We start from the raw sequence: 17,911 nt of genomic DNA on the forward strand, positions 1-17,911 counted from the left end.
AGTTTACAAAGCTTTGAACAACAACAAATGAAGAGGTTGAAGCCATATTTATAGGCAACACCTTGAACTTGTATGACAAACATGGTATGACCATGCTACAAAGATCAGAATGACAATATGTGCTAATGTCATGCTACAATTGAAATCAGTATGACAAAAGGTGCTAATGTCATGCCATACAAAATTCGGTATGACAATCTGAAGCATTGTCATACTGAACAATTTTCGGTATGACAATTGAGTATGACATATGACTTGGTGGTTAAGTATTGAGACGGTATGACAATCTCAAGTAATGTCATACCACTTGAACTCGGTATGACAATCAAGGAGATTGTCATGCCTTGTTCAATTCGGTATGACAAACTGAGATTGTCATGCTAACTGGAACGGTATGACAAACTCAATCAATGTCATACCACTGATGAATGGAACCTTCCAGGTGCGGTATGACAATCTAAGTGATTGTCATACCGTGCCCAAAATCAATATAAATTGATTTATCTTTAATATAATTAATTCAATAATTATTCACTTAATTATATTAATTATATAAATTCATAAATTAAATTAATTCAAGTGTGAATCGATTTAATAAATAAATTACATAACTTATATAATTATTTTGAGATGTGAATAAATTAAAAGAATAATTATACAGAGCACAGTCTTCAGCAGCAGGTCTTCTGACATCCTTTAAATGATCTGATTCTTTGTCTTGATTGAACGACCACCTATTGTTGATGCAGAATATTTAATTGGAGTAGCTGACACACAAATGTACTGTCTGGTTCGTCTGTATCTAGCTGAATCAAATATTCTTTATCAAATAAACATTTGAGAAGTGGCTTGTTCATCGAGTCTTTGTCTTCGTAGTTCATCTTCATAAGTAGAAATAGTTTGGAATCTTCTGAATAGATAAAGTATTAAAACTTTATATCTTCTAGACTTCTGGACGTGCTACAAAATATTATTTGTACACTGAGGCTTGAACATATTAATGAACTTCTATCAGTGGTGTGCAGCAGCATCCTGAAATTCTTCAGACATATGATTTTAATAAATCACTTGACGTTCTTCGTACGGATTCCTTCAATAGAGCTTGCTAATTTACTTTCTTTCTTATCAGAGTTGAGTTAATACTCTTAAATACAAATAGGCTTAACATATGCCTTTCACTGATGAAATGATATCTTATGTTGATATGCTTGGTCATGGAATGTTGTACTGGATTTCCTGTCATGGCAATAGCACTTTGGTTATCACAGTAAATAGGGATTTGAGTAAGAGATAAACCATAGTCCAACAATTGATTTTTCATCCATAAAATCTGAGCACAGCAGCTTCCGGCAGCAATATACTCTGCCTCTGCAGTAGATGTGGAAATTGATTTTTGTTTCTTGCTGAACCAAGACACCAGTCTTCCTCCAAGAAATTGACAACTCCCACTTGTGCTCTTTCTGTCTATTTTGCATCCTGCAAAATCTGCATCAGAGTAATCAATCAGTGTAAAGTCTGATTCTCTGGGATACCAAAGTCCCATCTCAACTGTACCCTTGAGATATTTGAAAATCCTTTTGACTGCTATCAGATGTGGTTCTCTTGGATTTGCTTGAAATCTTGCACAGAGACAGGTAGCAAACATGATATCAGGTCTACTAGCAGTGAGATATAGAAGTGAGCCTATCATACCTCTGTAGTTAGTAATTTCTACTGGTGATCCAGTATCTTTATCTAACTTGGTGGCTGTTGCCATGGGAGTAGTGGCAGTTGAACTATCCTGCATACCAAATTTTGTTAGCAGATTTCTGGTGTATTTAGACTGATTAATGAAAATTCCCTCATCAGTCTGTTTAACTTGCAGTCCCAGAAAATAGCTCATCTCTCCCATCATGCTCATCTGATATCTAGACTGCATAAGCTTTGAAAATCTCTCAAAGAGTTTAGGATTAGTAGATCCAAAAATGATATCATCTACATAAACTTGAACTAAAAGCAGGTCATTACCATGGTTGAGATAAAACAGAGTTTTGTCTATTGTACCTCTGTTGAAACCACTGTCCAAGAGGAATTGAGCCAGAGTTTCATACCATGCTCTTGGTGCTTGCTTTAGTCCATACAGTGCCTTATCCAGTCTGTAGACATGATCTGGAAATTTTGAGTCTACAAAACCTGGAGGTTGGTCAACATATACTTCCTCCTCCAGCTCTCCATTTAGAAAGGCACTTTTCACATCCATTTGAAAAACCTTGAATTTCTTGTGTGCTGCATAGGCCAAGAAAATTCTGATTGCTTCTAATCTGGCAACTGGGGCAAAGATCTCATCATAGTCAATTCCTTCTTGTTGAGAATATTCTTTGGCTACCAGTCTGGCTTTATTTCTGGTTATTATTCCATCACTGTCTGTCTTGTTTCTAAACACCCATTTGGTACCAACTATTGATCTGTTCTTTGGTCTTGGTACTAATGTCCAGACTTTGTTTCTCTCAAATTCATTTAACTCCTCCTGCATTGCTGTTACCCAATCTGCATCCTTTAGGGCTTCTTCCACTTTCTTTGGTTCTGTCTGAGATAAAAATGAGTGAAATAAGCATTCATTTGCTGTTGCAGTTCTGGTTTGTACTCCAGCATCTGGATCTCCAATTATCAGATCTGGTGTGTGAGACTTTGTCCATTTCCTTTCATGTGGTAGTTGACTTCTGGAACTAGATCTTCCCCCATAATCCATGCTATTTCCAGTGTCATTTAGATTTTGATTTTCTGATGCCTCTCCCCCATGATTCATGCTGTCTTCATGAGTATTCTGAGTTTCTGATGCTCCCCCTGAAGATGTATTCTCATGATCCTCTGATGTAGACTGATCAGAGTTTTATGAGTCAGAATCAGAGTTTGTATTTTCTGCTATGTTTCCAACATTTTCATCCAGATTTTCGTTGTGAAAGTGCTCCCCCTCAACATGTGCTTGAGGTTGATGAGTTGGAACAATATACTCTGATATGTTTTCAGAGTCAGAGTTTATTGAATCAGAGAATATATCTTCATCTTCAAATCTCAGTTGCTCATGTTCATCAAAATCTTCCATCCCAGTAATTTTCTTATCATCAAAGGATACATGGATGGATTCCATGACAACTTTTGTTCTCAGATTGTAAACTCTGAAGGCTTTTGTTGACAGAGGATAGCCAACATAGATTCCTTCATCAGCTTTTAACTCAAATTTGGTCAGTTGTTCAGGATGATTTTTCAGAACAAAACACTTACACCCAAATATGTGGAAGTATTTTAGATTTGGTTTTCTGCCCTTAACTATCTCAAATGGTGTTTTCCCATGCTTATTTATCAGTGTAGCATTTTGTGTGAAGCAAGCAGTTTGCACAGCCTCAGCCCAGAAGTAAGTTGGCAACTTTGCTTCTTCCAGCATGGTTCTAGCAGCTTCAATCAGAGTTCTGTTCTTTCTTTCTACAACACCATTTTGCTGTGGTATTCCACGTGCTGAGAATTCTTGCTTGATGCCATTTGCTTTGCAGAACTCTTCCATCTTAGAATTCTTGAACTCAGTGCCTTTATCACTCCTGATGATCTTTACTGCATCTTTAGAAATTTTGTCCAATTGCTTGACATGTTCAATCAGAAGAGAAGATGTCTCATCTTTACTGTGAAGAAAATATACCCAAGTATATCTGGTAAATTCATCAACAATGACCAGAGTGTATCTTTTCTTTGCAATGGACATTATATTTACTGGTCCAAAAAGATCAATATGGAGCAGATGATATGGCTCAAGAATTGAGGACTCAGTTTTACTTTTGAATGAGGATTTCCTCTGTTTTGCCTTCTGACAGGAGTCACAGAGTCCAACTGGAGTAAAAACTGATTTGGGAAGTCCTTTCACAAGATTTTTTTTCACTAACTCATTTATATTGTTGAAGTTCAGGTGAGATAGTTTCTTGTGCCAGTTCCAGCTTTCTTCAATACTAGCTCTGCCAAGTAGACAGATTGCAGAGCTTTCAAAGTTTAAAGAGAGCTTGGCTTCATAGATGTTCCCATGTCTATGTCCTTTCAGAACAACTTTCCCAGTGCTTTTGCTAACCACTTCACAGTGTTCTTCAAAGAAATCAACATGATACCCTCTGTCACAGATTTGACTGATGCTGAGCAGATTGTGCTTCAATGCTGAGACTAGAGCTACAGATTGAATGATGACATTTCCAAGATTGATATTGCCATATCCCAAAGTTTTTCCTATGTTGCCATCTCCATAAGAAATATTTGGGCCAGCCTTCTCCACAAAGTCTGATAGCAGGGCTTTATTTCCTGTCATGTGTCTTGAGCATCCACTGTCCAGAACTAGGATGTTTTTCCTGTTGCCCTTCAATCACATACACAACTAATGATTAGTTTTAAGGACCCAGACTTGCTTGGATCCTTTGTTTTTGTTGATTTTGTTAACACTAGCAGCGGAAGATTTATCAGAGTTTAAATCAGAGTTTGTGCTAACAGACTTTTTAACAGAGTTTAAACCAGGAGAATCAATCTTTTTCTTTAAAGAAGGTTTCAATTCATAATAATCATAGTATAAACTATGGTATTCCTTACAAGTGTAAATGGAATGCCATAAACTACCACAATGAAAACAAGGATTTTCTGGTCTAAATCTAGTATTCCTAGTCTTAACTTCTAATTTGGAAGACATAGCATTTATGTCCTTATTCTTCCTGCAAAAAGAAGCAAGATGATTAGGATTACCACAATTATGACAAGTTTTCCTGGGAGCATTAGGAATAGGCATATAATTGTTACTCTTGTTTATTCCTACCTTCCCATTTCTATTTTTCCTAGGTTCCTTAATCCTGTTTTCTTTCTTAACCTCCTTGAGCTTATGCTTAAGCTGTTTCTGAGTCATTAAACCAATATTGACCTGTTTAGGTTTATCAGTATTTGATTTGTCCTGAGCCTTTGATTCTGCAATAAATCTTACTGGAACTACCTTAGGTCTCTCATTTTTAATGGTTCCTTGTTTATGTGACTCAGCTTCATTTTTATCAGAGTATCCTAAACCTTTCTTCCAGTTTCCACTTTCTAAGATATTCTGAGTAGTCTTTCCTGAGTTAGTCCAAGTTCTGATTATCTCTCTTTCCTTAACAAGTTCTGATTCAAGAGAAGCATTTTTCTTTAAGAGTTCATTTTTAACAAAAACAGAGTCATCTCTTTCCTTCTGAACTTCTAGCATCTGAACTAGTTCTTTCTTAAGATAATCATTCCTTTTCTTAACTTCTAGGATTTCAGATTTTAGTCTCTCATTTTCTAGAGTCTGATCTCTATAACTAACATGCATATTTTTGAGAAACAATCTTAACTCAGTTATATCTTCAGTGTCAAAAGCAAGAGTGGAATGAGGTACCTTAGTTTCAACAGCCTCAGTGTTGTTGTCCATATTTGCCATCAAGGCATAGTTGACTTCTTCCTCTGATTCTGATGAGTCTGCCCAGCTTCCCTTCTTTGTGATAAAGGCTTGTTCCTTTTCTTTCTTGGCTTTCTTACACTCAGTTGCAGAATGACCTTTTTCACCACAATTGAAGCAGGTGTATTTAGACTTATCAGCTTTTCCAGATTTTTCTTCTTTGCCTTCATTCCTTTTGAAGACCTTCTTATCAGAGTTTCTGTCTTTCCTTGAGAACTTCTTCCCTTTGTTGAAGTTCTTGTAAGCCATCTTCTTGAAGCTTTTCACCATCAGTGCTGCCAGCTGCATCATCTCAGTATCACTGTCATCAGAGTCTGAAGGTATATCAGTGTCTGAGTCATCATCAGAGTTTGATGACTCAGTATCAGACTTTTTGACATCTGCCTTTCCCTTACTTTTCACAGCTGTTTCTCCTTGAACTTTTAGAGCAACTGGTTTGGGTTTCCCACCATGTCGTTTGCTCCTTTGCTCCATCTCAAGTTCATAAGTTTTTAATCTCCCAAAGATATCATCCAGAGACATCTCTTCAAGATCATGATTATCTCTTATAGTGGTTACTTTCAAATCCCACTTTTCAGGAAGAGCAAGTAGAAATTTGAGATTTGAGTCTTCCAGATCATATTCTTTATATACTAGAGATAGATCATTCAGCAGCTTGACAAACCTGTCATAAAGATCAGTCAATGATTCACCAGTCTTTGAATCAAAGTGTTCATACTCTTGGGTAAGTATGGTCTTTCAGTTCTTCTTGATGGCTTTGGTTCCTTGACATCTGATTTCCAAAGCATCCCATATTTCTTTTGCAGTTTTACATTCAATCACCCTATTAGACATAGCATTGTCTAGAGCACTGTGCAACAGGTGTTTTACTTTTGCATCCTTAGTGATTGATGAGATGTCCTCAGGAGTATAGTCTTTCTTTTCTTTGGGGATCATATTCTGGGGTTCATCTCCAACTGCAACAGAGAGCTTTGTTGGCATGTGTGGACCATCATAAATCCTGTCCAGGTACTCTGGATCTGTAGATTCCAGAAACATAGCCATTCTAACCTTCCAGATAGGATATTCAGATGCCCTGAGGACCGGAACCCTAAGTGACTCATATCTACTGTTTGAAGTTTGTGATTTCTCAGACATGATTGTGTAAATAAGATCTCACTGTAGGTATATCAACAGAGCTAGCTCTGATACCACTTGTTAGGTCGAATTAACTCACTATATTAATTAATATAGTGAACACAATCAATAACAAAATACTCAAACAAGAGATTCAACAAAGTAAGCTCTTATTCACAAAACTTAGTAGGTTACAAAAACTCTCTTAGTGATTTATAACTTATCACTAAGAGCTGCTGGGTTACGAGAATAATATTCTCGATGTTCTAACTCTTATAGAGTAAACCCTAATCTGTGTTTATATACACAGTTACATGATATCTACTGATTGATTTATAATTATCTGCTTCCTAAAATAATCTAATCAGTAGCTATCCTTCTGCTGTCCTGATTTGCAAAATTTCCCTTGATCTTTATCTTCCTTATTTAGTCAGATCTGCTCCTGAAAATCAGCCGCCTGCAAACTCTGATCATCGATAAACTCTGATCCAGCTGTCAGTCGCTAAACTCTGATTTCAGCTAAACTCTGATATTTGCTTCTGCACACTAAACAAGTTAGATACCTGTGACATCATCAAATATGTAACAGTGCAAGTTATACATCTCTTGACCTAGTTCATTTATAGTCTTTTTATAATCAGCAATAGTCATGTCATCAACAGAAATTTCAAGAGATACCTGAGATGGAGATTCCTCGACAGTGTCAGCCATTAATGCAAATGCATAATTGCTCTGGACAGATTCATCATCAGAATCTGTGTCATCCCAGCTTTTTCCCTCAGCAATGTAAGCCCTTCCTTTATGCTTGGCCATCATTGCTTCCAACTTAGCTTTCAGCTTTTCATTTTCTTTCTTCAGATCCTCATAAGAATTCTTCTTATCATATGAGTTGCTTCTTTCTTTGACAGGAGCCGCTTTGGGTTTCCTGCATTCTGTTGTAAAGTGCCCTAAGTCATTGCAGTTGTAGCATCTGACCTTGCTCTTGTCATACATGTTTGATTTGTAACTGCCAGTACTCTTAGACCCTGACCCTGAATATCCTCCTCTACCCTGAAACTTGTTCCCTGAAGTTTTCTTGTACCGGGGGTTCTTCCTGAACTTGATATGCTTGAACCTTGCAGCCATATAAGCCATAGACTTATCTTCCAGCTGCTCCAGCTCTTCCTGAGTATAGAACTCATCCTCCGGTTCACCAGAAACTTCATCAATTTCAGCTTCTACAATCTTAGTATTGGTAGAAGGATAATCAGCTTTGATGGATGAACAATCACTCTGAGCAACAGTGTGATCATTGATACCATATTCAACTAATTGCTGATAACCAAAGTACGGTTGATCAGCAATAACTGCAGTGGTCTTTTGTAAGGCCATACTCTTGGCTTCAGATGATCCACCACCATATATGATCTTTCTTTGTTCAAGTTCCATCTCAAACGTCTTCAGTTTTCCAAACAGCTTTTCCAAAGTCATAGTTCTGAAGTCGCTTCTTTCCCGGATGGTCTCAGTCTTCACAACTAAATGGGGTGGCATCACAAATGAGAACTTTCTGTTAATCTCTTTCTGTGGATAAGTCTTTCCATGCAGGGTGAGTTCATTCAACAGCAACATTAACCTTTCATAGATTTGAGAAATGTTCTCTCCAGGTATTGCCTGAAATGCTTCATATCTGGCAATTAGCATATCGTATCTATTTTCCCTGACTTCTTCAGATCCCTCCATCAATGCCTCTATAGTATCGCACATCTGCTTTGAAGTTTTCAGACTCAGTATCAGATGTGTCATAGTCTTGGTCATTGATTCAACAATTATGACTTGCAGATTATGATCATGTGCAATATATTCCTTATCAGTTTCAGTGTATTCGCTTTTCTCTTTGGGAACAGACTTCTGTGGAATACGAACACCATTTTCAACAGATTCAGGAATAATCTTCATAGGCATAAACGAACCATTTTCCAGAATCCCAATGTACATGGGATTAGCAACTCTGATGTACAGCAACATCTTCATCTTCCAGTTGTTGTAGTCATCTTTGTCAAATGGAGGTACTTTGATTCCTAACTTGTGTGTCGATATTGTTATCAGATAAAATTACGATTGTACGGACAGCTAGCTTTTCAGATTGGTAACGGATCTCAGATCTGTATATCGATCAGCGTGGCTCTGATACCAATTGTTAGGTCCAATCAGACGTAGAAGGGGGGGGGTTGAATACGTCTATACCAATTTCTTTGATTTAATTTAATTGCGGATAATTCTGTTTCAGTCCATGTTAAATCAATCGTAAATAAACAACTCCAGCAAGTCGGGGAATATTCTTTGTATTAGAAATAATCCTCGGGTGCTACAAATTCCAACACAAGTGTCGGCTGCAGAGACTACAATCACTCTAATACAAACTCTCGATAAAAATGATATTCTAATTTAACTCTCGAGAATGTGTATAGTGTGTGCACATACAAAGTGTGTAGTTGTTCTCAAATGAAAACATCAACCTCTATTTATAGGCTTTCCAACAACTAACCATGGTTAACGAGTTCGTCCTGGACGACTTGAGTTCGTTCGGGACAGATTAGATTTATAAAAATAAATCTAACTCCTATGAATCATGCTTATGTAAATCAATTTTCTGAATCATGCTTATGTAAATCAATTTTCTGTGAACTCTACTAATGTTGGTTCCTCTAACTCTGTTGTGATGCCTAAAGTTAAGAAGATAAATTCTGAGGATGAAGTTGTTTCCAAACCCTCTAAATCCAAGGAAATTAATTCTTCTAAACCAAAGGTTGGGTCTAACAAAACTGGACCCAAGACTAATTGGGTACCAAAATCAACTTAAATTGTTTTGAATCTGTGCAGGGAGGAAGAAAGAATCTTTGGTATCTTGATAGTGGTTGCTCAAGACATATGACTGGAGATTCTACCCTGCTCAGCAAGTTTGAGGAAAGGGCTGGCCCAAGTATAACCTTTGGAGATGACAGCAAAGGATTTACTCTGGGATATGGCATAATTTCAAAAGGGAATGTCATCATTGACAATGTTGCATTAGTGAAAGGGCTTAAGCATAATCTGCTTAGCATCAGTCAATCATGTGACAGAGGTCATCAAGTTTTGTTCTCAACTGAAGCCTGTGTTATTTCTGATAAGAAAGATAACAAAGTGGTCTTAACTGGAAATAGGAAGGGAAATGTTTACATAGCTGATTTCAACTCTACCAGTGCAGATTCTCTCACTTGCTTGTTTAGCAAAACAACTTTGGATGACAGCTGGTTATGGCATAAGAAATTGTCCCATTTGAATTTCAAAGCCATGAATGATCTTGTGAGAAAAGATCTTGTTAGAGGACTGCCAAAGTTAGAATTTCCAAGGATGGTCTCTGTGATGCTTGTCAAATTGGAAAGCAAAGAAAGTCCTCTTTCAAAAGCAAACTGAAATCCTCAATTGATAGACCTCTACAGCTTCTTCATATGGATTTGTTTGGACCAGTCAACATCATGTCCATTTCAAAGAAGATATACTGTCTTGTGATTGTGGATGATTTTACAAGATTTACTTGGACTTATTTTCTTCATACCAAGGATGAAGCAAGTGAAATCATCATCAATCACATCAAGATAGTTGACAACATTGATCCAGGAAGAAAAGTCTCAAGGATCAGAAGTGATAATGGAACTAATTTCAAAAACTTTATTATGAAGAGTTTCTGTGAAGAGAAAGGTATCCACCATGAGTTCTCTGCTGCAAGAACTCCTCAACAAAATGGTGTAGTTGAAAGGAAGAACAGAACTCTTATTGAAGCTGCTAGAACAATGCTTGAAGAATCAAAGTTGCCAACTTACTTTTGGGCTGAAGTTGTTAAAACAGCATGTTACACTCAAAATATCTCTCCGATAAATCAAGCACAAGGAATGACCCACTATCAATTGTTTAAAGGGAAGAAGCCAACATTGAACTTTCTGCATGTCTTTGGATGCAAATGTTTTGTGTTAAGAAATCAAGGTGAGAATCTTGGTAAATTCGAAGCAAAGGCGGATGAAGGAATATTTGTTGGATATGCTGTTGGAAAAGCCTATAGAGTTTATAATCTAAGATTAAACATTGTTATGGAATCTGTCCATGTGATGTTTGATGACAAAAAAATTCAAGTTTTAGATGATGAAGGATTTCATGATGTTCTTCAATTTGAAAATGAAACTGAAGAAGTAATAGAACTGGAAAGTGATGATGATGACTGTGTTGAAAACATGAATTCTGGTGTTGTTCCCTCATCAACTGGTAATAATTTACCCCATACTAGAACAATAGTTGATGTAACTCAGTCTACATCAATGGCTAATGATTTATCAAATACTAGCCCATCAATGGCTAGTAGTTCAAGGTCCATACACTTAGGGGGAGTTTCTCAAAATGGAACTGACTTTACAAATGAAGCCGAATTATCCAGATCAAATCTTCCGCCACAAAGAAAATGGACAAGGGATCATCCATTTGAGCTTATTATTGGAGATGCTGCTGCTGGTGTCAAAACAAGGAGAGCAACTATGGATGAATGTCTATACAGCAGTTTTCTATCACAGGAAGAATCTAAAGAGGTTGAAGAAGCCCTTCTTGATCCTGACTGGATTCTAGCTATGCAAGAGGAGCTAAATCAGTTTGAAAGGAACAAAGTATGGAAACTGGTACCCAAGCCAAAAGGTAGAGCAATTGTTGGTACAAGATGGGTATTCAAAAATAAGATGGATGAAAATGGTGCGGTGACAAGGAACAAAGCAAGACTGGTTGCTAAGGGCTATTGTCAAGAAGAAGGAATAGATTATGATGAAACATTTGCCCCTGTAGCTAGACTTGAAGCAATCAGAATCTTTCTTGCCTATGCTGCTCATGCCAATTTCAAAGTCTATCAGATGGATGTCAAGAGTGCCTTTCTGAATGGTGAGCTTGAAGAAGAAGTCTATGTAAGTCAGCCACCTGGTTTTGAAGATCCAAATTTTCCAGAATTTGTATATCTTCTCTTGAAAGCTCTCTATGGACTGAAGCAAGCACCTAGAGCCTGGTATGACACTCTATCACAGTTTCTTGTTGAGAATCACTTCACAAGAGGTACTGTAGATAAAACTTTATTTTATAGAAATGTTAATGGTTCTAGTATACTTGTTCAGATTTATGTGGATGACATAATATTTGGGTCTACAGATGAGAAACTTTGCAAAAAGTTTTCCAAGCTAATGCTAAGTAAATATGAAATGAGCATGATGGGAGAATTGACTTATTTTCTTGGTTTACAAGTCAAACAAGTGAGTGATGGCATATTTATCAGTCAAACTAAGTATGTCTATGACTTATTGAAAAAGTTTGATTTTATAAATTGCTCAACTGCTAAGACTCCCATGGCCACTGCCACTAAACTTGAATTGAATACTAGGGAAAAGAAAGTGGACATTTCAAGTTATAGTGGCATGGTTGGCTCACTTTTATATTTAACAGCCAGTAGACCTGATATAATGTTTGCCACTTGTCTTTGTGCTAGATTCCAAGCTGATCCTAGGGAATCTCATTTGATAGCAATTAAAATGATTTTCAGATATCTCAAGGGTACTCCAAATCTTGGCATTTGGTATCCTAGAGATTCTGGTTTTGACTTGATTGGTTTTTCAGATGCTGATTATGCAGGGTGTAGAATTGACAGAAAAAGCACCACTAGCACTTGTCAATTTCTAGGAAATAAGCTGGTTTCTTGGTTTAGCAAAAAGCAGAACTCAGTTTCTACATCAACTGCAGAAGCTGAATATATTCCAGATGGAAGTTGTTGTGCACAGATTTTATGGATGAAAAATCAATTATTTGATTATGGATTGAAAATCTCCAAAATTCCTATTTTCTGTGACAACACAAGTGCTATTGCCATAACTGAGAATCCAGTGCAGCACTCAAGAACAAAGCACATTGACATAAGGTATCACTTCATTTGGGAACATGTGATGAATGGAACAATTGAACTCCATTTTGTTCCCAGTGAAAAGCAACTAACAGATATTTTTACCAAACCACTTGATGAATCCACATTCTCAAGATTAGTAAGTGAACTTGGTATGTTAAATTTCTCTAGTTAATTTTTGCTTTATTTAATGCAGCCTGTGATATGTGACAGATTGGATTTTGTGTTATCTTATTCTGAATGACCACTATCGATCGCTATTTTAGCAATTGATAGTGTGTCACATATCACTGTATAAGTAAATGAAATTTTGACATATCAATGGCTCTTTTATTTAGCCATTGATATATTAAAATATCAACCGTTAGCCCCCTATTAAATTATCGATCGATATATACATACATATGTGTATATATCGATTTGTAAGGCTTGGCTACTCTTTGAACGGTTACTTCATTTACTTTTTACTGAGAGTATAAATAGTTTGCCTTTAAGTTTATTTCACTTTTCACCTGCATTTGCAAACTCTTAATTCTCTCCTCTCTCTCTAAACTCTCTTAAGCCCTAATCCTCTCTTCAAGTTTTCTCATCAAATGGCACCTGTAGTGAAAGTCTCAAGTGCTACTGGGTTCATCTACGAGCAAAATAATCATGTGGCGTATGTCGACAAGACGGGTAACAAGACTGCAGCCTTTCATACTATAATGAACTTCATTAAGGAATGCAAGTTCTCGTATGCTATGCTTCATGCTCCAACCATCTTCTGTGAAATTGTGGAGCAGATGTGGACCTCTACCAGGTATGACTCTGGAACTAAAACTCTTACTGTTATGATTAATGATGTTAACTATAACATAAATGGTGAGACTGTTAGGGCTGCTCTTAAACTTCCTAGAAATTCCACTGATAGAGTGCCTACTGATGATGAGATTGTTAGGATGCTTAGAGATATGCATTATAATGGTGATTTGTCTAACTTAGGACAAATTCTTAGGCGCCATATACGCAAAGAATGGAGTTTTCTGTGTAATTCCTTTATTAAGGTATTTTCTGGCAAAGTATCTAATTATGATGCCTTTACTATGTCTATGCAAACTATGTTCCATATGCTCTTAACTGATGAATATTTCAACATTGGTGACTTAGTTTTATTTGAGATTGTAGCTAAGTTAGGTCCTCTTGAGGACAGGCCTAGGAATATTTATTTTGCTAGATTCTTGATGATTATTGCTAACCATCTTGTCAAGAACTTAGCAATAGCACAGCCAGACAACACCTTGGATTGCTGGGTGCAAAGCAAAAGGGTGTGCCGTGATTTGATGCGGATACTTGCTAATGATCAAGTACCCTTGTCATTACCATCACTGATGCAGGTATCTTCTGTTCCTACTACTTCTTCCAATCCTCAAATTTCTTCTACTTTTAGTGCAGCAATGGAAGTTGAAAACCCCCATCTTCCTACCCAAGCTGCCAAACCCAAGAAAATCTCAAAATCCAAGTCTAAGAAATCCACCTTTGGTATCTCCCAAAAGGCACCAGTTGTAACATCTACCACACAACCTGAGGGGAGTGTGAAGGAGGTAAGTGGTGAGGGGAGGGGTGAACATCAAAGAAGCCCCCAGGATAAGGAAGGTGAGGTAAGTGAAATCCAGCCAAGCCATCCCACATCTTCCCAAAAAGATGTGGTGATTAATATGGAATCAAACACATCTCTGGTGACATCTTCTCAAAAAGATGCCACTATTGAAAAGAGCTCTCCTCCAAGAGCACAGAACAAAAGGGGAAGGGACACTGACCAAACACCTCCCAAAACTTTTTCTAGGAGAACCAAGAAAAGGGCACTTGATGCACACACTACTGTACAGTCCAAAATCACAGATTTTGTGACAGTACAAACTTCTTCTCAAATTCAGTTTGATGTGGCTCCAGCAAATGTGGAGTCACAACCCATTCAAGTTGAAACACTCTCTCCAAACACAGATTTCAATATGGAGGAAGTTGATCTACTATACAACTTCCCCCACCCAAATTCTCCAACTCTGCACTTGTAGAAGCCAATATCTGAAATTGATGATCATCCTTTACAGGATTTGTTGGGTCATCAATCTGTTCCTTCTCTGACAACTAGTGAAGTTATGGAATTACCAAATCCCTCACTCTTCACATATTCTCTAGTTGTCACTGCTAATGCATCAACTGCTAATCCTTTCACATCATCGATCGGCATTTCTCATCAATCGATAAGTGCAGTTCTGTCAACGGGTGTGCTTAACAGCAATCAGCCGTTGATGAATGACAATATAGCATCAATGGCTATTCCTCAGCCATTGATAGAAGAAGTTCCACTAGCAGATGCAACTCAACTAGATCATCTTGCTGTCACAAGAGCTGCTAGTGAAGAACTTATTATTGTTACTGCACTTCTAGGCTTGAGCGAAAGTGAGATAAATGAGAGGCTGTCTTGCAGACTGGCAAAAGGAGAGGCTGTGAGTGAGGGGCTGGGAACTTCTTCCTCCCAGGCAAAAGGAGCGATTGTGGGTTCCACCTTAGATGATGAAGGTGAGGGTGTGGTGAGCCAGGGTGAGACCCTGATGTAATAAAATAGAGAAAATGAGAGAAATGCAGGTACACAAGAAATAAGGTTGGAAACTGCTATGGGCCTCTTGGATTCTTCTCACTTTGTTCATCCAGTGTCAGCCTATAGAGTTATGGTCCAATCAGAGGAGACTTTAGGGTTGCTTCACTCATCTGAAGCACTGGAGAGAGCACAACTTGCACATGCTGCTGTTCCTAAGGGCATGCTCTCTACACAGGGTGATTTTAAGTATGATGACTCCCTTGCTGATGAGGATGATGATGAAGAAGAGGAAGTGGCTGGGCCTTCTGAGATGCCAGATTTAGTGTTCAGTCAAAGCTTCAATTTTGGAGACACCAAGATGAAGATCTTAAGGCAGTACAAGAGGGCCATGGAGTGGGTAGAAGATGAAGATCCCATCAAGAAAACTCTCTCTATGTTTGTGAAGGACAACTTGAGACTTCATAAATCTCATCTTACCCAGCTTAGACAAGCGATTGGGGATCTTCACAATGTTGTGTCTGATGTCAAAGAAGATAACGAGAAAAATCTGGAAGCTAGAATGTCTTATGACACCATGGCCAACATCAGGTCCAAACTGCATCAAGACTCTCCAATGGCTGCTTCTATTGATGCTCTAAACAAGAGGGTCTCAGATGTTGAGTGTCAACTTAATCAGGTTCCCATCAATCAACACACTCAACAGAAGTTACTTCTCACTCTCCTCCAAGCTCAAAACATTCCTATTCCTAGTGATGTGCTTGCTGATTCCAAAAAGGGGGAGAAGTCTACAAGAGCTGCTACCACTGCCACTATTTCTGCCTCAACCTCTATTCTGCCACTGCCACCACAGGTTTCTACTACACCACCATCATCAACTCCATATACACCTGTCATTGCCACCTCTACAGCTCTACCATCAACCATTCCTGCAAACCCTCCTGCAACTCTTTTTCTACTTTCCAAAGATCAAATGCCTACAACTGAGGGGGAGTCTACAACTAAGGGGGAGCAACTTGCTTTAGTTCCAAAATCTAAGGCTCCTCTAGCTTCAAAGAAGAAGATGCAACCTAAGAAAGCCAAGACTGTCATAGTCAAAAGTATAAGATGTCAAGGTGAGTCATCTGAGGTCAATGAGTTTAGACCCTGTCTGGTTGATCCTCCATCTCCAAGAAAGCCACATGGTAAGAACAAGTTAGCTGAAGATTTTCCAATGTCAAAATCAGAAAAATCTAAGCAACTTGGTCTTGCCATTCATATGGGAAAATTTGGCAAGAAGTGGGATGAAACTGAGGAGGAAAAGAGAGAGAGGGAGAAGGCTGAAAAGGAAAGAGCTGAACAAGAAGCCAAAGATATTGCATAAGGGAAATCTGTCAAGCCAAAGCTAATTGTTGGCAAATTAGATCAAGACTTTGTGTGGAGATCTGAATTTGCCTACATTACAAGGAACAATGAAACTATTTGTGTGCCTCCTGGACACCCCTTGTATGCTAAGGCCAAAGAAGAACAATAGAGAACCCAAGGGCCTTCTGCAAATGAAGATGCAGATATTGAAAAATTTGCTACAGAACTTTTACAAGAACTGGGTGAAGAAGTTGGTGATTTGGCTGATGATGAATCCAACATTGCTATTCAGCAACAAATCCTGGATGAAGCCAAGAAGAATCTGGAAAAGAAAGTTAGAAAGAAGACTAGGGCTGGTGTGAAGAAAAATGTACCAAATCTGACTGTGGTACATGAAGAAGAAAAAGTTAAATCTCCAAGACAGGATCCACCCCCTACTTCTACTGTTCAACCAGAACCAATCATAAATCCAGAAAAGCTAAAAGAAGAGCCAGTAGAATTTGACATCTCGTCCATGAACTTTCCAAAAATCTTTGTGACTAAAGAGGATGAGCTGGCAGATTCTTTGAGGCCAAAGAAGAGCAAAACTGGAAGCAAGGCCAAACATGTGCTTAGTAACATCAAAAAAAAAGGAGGAAATCCTAGAAGGCATGATCCAGTTGGACCTATTCTGGTTAAGTCTCCCTCAAGGGAAGTGGTGATTCCTCCTATGCCAGAGATTGTCAAGGTCCCTAAATCTACTTATGCTTATGCATTTCATATCAGTGAACAGCCTCCAATTGATCTGTATCTGAATGAATTGCTAAGTGTAAAGGCCTTGACAAGGACTAAGAAACTTCCAGAAAGGTTGGAATTCCACTACTCATCTCAAGCAAGAATTGCATGGCCACTAGAAAGGATCTTAGATCAAGACTACAATGATTTGAAGACAGTGTACTTGAAGCTGGACAACAGAACCTCATATTCACAAGGAATCAGGAGTGAAATTCTCAAAAGAATTGAAGATATAAGGAAGAAATGGAATGAACCCTCTGATCTCCCTTTAAGGTTGTCCCTTCCTGACAGTGGTAGCTGCATTCACAATCATCCCTCAAGACTGATGACTTTCAGAGATGATCAAGGCATTAAGAGATTTTTCAGATTAAAGGATCATGCTAGAAATGCTGATGTAGACATCTTGAGGCAATGCAGAACAAGCTCAATTCTAAGATCACAGAAGAGGCCAAGTTCCTTGAAGATCTAGAGAGGGAGATAAACAAGAAACTGTCCAGACAGAAGAAAAGGAAATAATGAATATCTGCTCAGACTAGAGGAGCAAAAATCCAATCCTTGTAAAACTCTTATCTTTCAGCAATTAAAATTCTTTTCTTAATGCAAAGATATTTGTTTTCTTTATTGTGTGACTATCAACGGATAAAGAATGAAGGATTCTTCAACTTCTATACAACCCATCAACGGCTAGTGAATATTTCTCTATCAA

The sequence above is a fragment of the Daucus carota genome, chromosome 8, assembly GCF_001625215.2.
Source record: "Daucus carota subsp. sativus chromosome 8, DH1 v3.0, whole genome shotgun sequence".
Taxonomy (NCBI): domain Eukaryota; kingdom Viridiplantae; phylum Streptophyta; class Magnoliopsida; order Apiales; family Apiaceae; genus Daucus; species Daucus carota.